The following is a 2,999-nucleotide window of genomic DNA, read 5'->3' as shown; positions in this document are numbered from 1 at the left end:
TAGAGCTAGACCGCAAGCCCCGCCCACACCCCTACGCTATCATTCCAAGCTCAAACGGACCCGTATAATTTAGAGTCGCAATTATGAAATCACGTTCATGAACACATGCTGTTAGCATTCTCTATACGGAGTTTGTCAGCCGATTTAAAAAGAACATTTAATGGGTTACTCAGCCTTTAAACCTCCTGTTAAAATACACATATAAAACATCCTATAAAACTGCTGTACTGGACGCCTCCCCAGCAGGACTCTTAGCACTCAGTATTCTTTCTCTGTCAAAATCAGAATCAGAAACACTTATGTAATGTTGCAGTACTACATTTCACAATAATAATAATAATATAACCCCCCCCCCCCCCATCTTCAAAATATAAAAAATATACCCTGTCGATAATAGACAATATGTACATAGTTAATATTTACATGTCATTCACAGTGAATACAGATTGAATTATAAATAGAATTGTTGTTGGATTATTACTTTATAGGTGGTAAAACTGTCCAAGAATCAATCAATTGACAGATTCTCAAGGGAGGAGTTGAACAGGTTAATGGCCAGTCTTTATGTTGTGACTGTTTGAGCTCTGACAGTATTACATTATATTAGATAGTTAAGAATGAATACATGCAGTATGTACTGTTAATAAAATCCTCCATCTCAAGACTTTTCTGTTTGCCACTGCCTTTTACTAATTATTCTAATAATAATTATTGTATCATTTTACCTTGTGAGGACTTAAGTGAGTTTTATTTCAGACACAGTTCTGTACCTGTTATACATGAATGAATCAGCAGCATAGTATCTTCATAATGTTGGACTTTGTTTATCACAGTGCATTGACAGTTGTCACCAATTTAAAACTACAAACTCATCATTGTGGTCTGCTCTTCAGAGCAGGCTCATCTATTTCTAAGTGTGTGGTTTGAGTCACTGGTAAATTTTTATTTATGAAGCCACCGTAGACAAACCTCATTTAGTTCATCTGTCCCCAGAATGAGTCATTCTTTCACTAATTGTCTCTGTTTTTAGCTTTCTTCATATTGGCAATTGTTGTGTAACCTTCTCTGTTCTTAGCATTCGAACCTTCATACAACGTCACCAGGTTTTTGGTGTTGTTTTATGGTCACATCACAAGTATCCTGTCTGAGACTTATAATGCTGCTCTCTGAACCAGGCTAAATAAAAAAAATTCAAATTAGATTTTGGACAATTTATTCATATCTTGCACTGCACTGCACAGTAGCTGCTGCTTTTATTCTACTGTTTAAACTGTCTAATTTTATTTTAGCTTCTATTTTATTTCTAATTCTTCTTGATGTGGGGATGTGCTATGTGCAGTAACACAGGAAGAGTTTCCTCTGACTAAAAGAGATTACACAGACTTGTGGTGAGACTGTCAACAGACAGCAGGGATTGGATTAATGTAATTACAGCCCCCAGGCTGACTGTAATAGCTGGCACACTCTTGCACTTGGCTTTGCACACTTGACTGCACTCTGTTCATGGGGAACTGCACAACAGCTCATCACATTGTGGTTGTGGTCTCAAAGGAAACTCCAGGGAAACAGAAGAGTTACAGAACAGTTAATCCGCCATGTGATCTTACTGTGCAGCCATCATCACAGTGTGACATTGCTTCAGGTTAGAGATGGATGGATGGTGTAAACCAGTGTTTCCTTGTGTATCTTGCTTTCATCTATCCCATCTGTCTTCACAGGAGGGACTAAGAATGAAGGAGAAGTGAAATTCATTGTTAAATCTTAATCCGCTAACATAGTCAGGAGTGACCAGCAGATGGCAGCATTATAGCACAGAAGTAGAGGACACAGTTTGCACAGTCAGACAATCGTTAGGAGATGCATTATGATAAGTGTTGATTTAATCACAACAAAATCAAAAAGTTCAAGACAACACAGAACAGGAATACAACAGGGGCAGAGTGGTGGAAGAAAGATTCAGAAAGCCAGAAAACTTGTTGTCATCTTGTTCTGGTACCAAATAAGTCATCTAGAATAGAATGCCCTTTATTGTCATGATACTAAAAGTACAACGACATCGGAGAGCTTCTCCTTTTCAGTGCAAACATACAAAATATGCAGAACAAATATATAAACAGTGCAACTCTATATACAATGAGGTGTAAGTGTGAATGTGAATGTATTGCACAGGATGGTTTTACAGTGAGTGAGTGGTCAGCAACAAAGGAACATTGCCAGGGACTGTCCTCTCACCTCTCCTCCTCACCCTGTACATCTCTAACCTTCAGTACAACTTTGAGTCCTGTCCTCAGCATATGTTTTCAGATGACACTGTAGTTATGGGGTGTGTCAGTGATGGACAGGAGGCAGAGGACAGAGACCTGGTGGACCTCCTTGTGGTGTGGTGTGGTGTAGGGAACAACCACCTGTGGCCAAAATCAAGGCAATGGTTGTGGCCGTCGAGAGGACCAGGACTAGAACTAGAACACCGTTTCCAACCTTGGAGAGGAGGTGCAGGTGGTGGAGGGATACAGATACCATGGAGGCCACTTTGACAACAGACAGGACTGGAAATGTAACACAGAGGCTGCAGGAAGGGACAGAGGAGTCTTTCCTTGTAACAGGGTTAGGGTCATGGTGTGTTTTTAATCACTCACTTTGTATATGTGGCATTTTTTTATGCTCCAAATAATGTCAGACAGTACTGAACTGTGTCCAGTAATAAAAGCTGAACAATGTAACAATGTATGTATTTTAATCATGCAAGAAATTATATGAAGGTAAAGAACCTTCATAAGTGTGCTGAGTATTAACAATGAGACAGACATATAATCTCTTCACACAGGATCATAGCAGGCCGGCAGTGAAGATTTGAAACAGAATTTTCACTGAGATTTATTTTCTGCAGGTCAACAAAGTAGTTTTAATGGTGATACTTTTGAACCAGTTATTTCCATCATGGATAAAATGATGGTGAGATGATAAAGATGTGAGGGCTGTCCCAGTATCCACATGAAAAT

This window comes from Lates calcarifer, linkage group LG15 (genome assembly GCF_001640805.2).
Source record: "Lates calcarifer isolate ASB-BC8 linkage group LG15, TLL_Latcal_v3, whole genome shotgun sequence".
In the NCBI taxonomy this organism is placed as follows: domain Eukaryota; kingdom Metazoa; phylum Chordata; class Actinopteri; family Centropomidae; genus Lates; species Lates calcarifer.
This window is presented reverse-complemented; position numbering follows the sequence as displayed.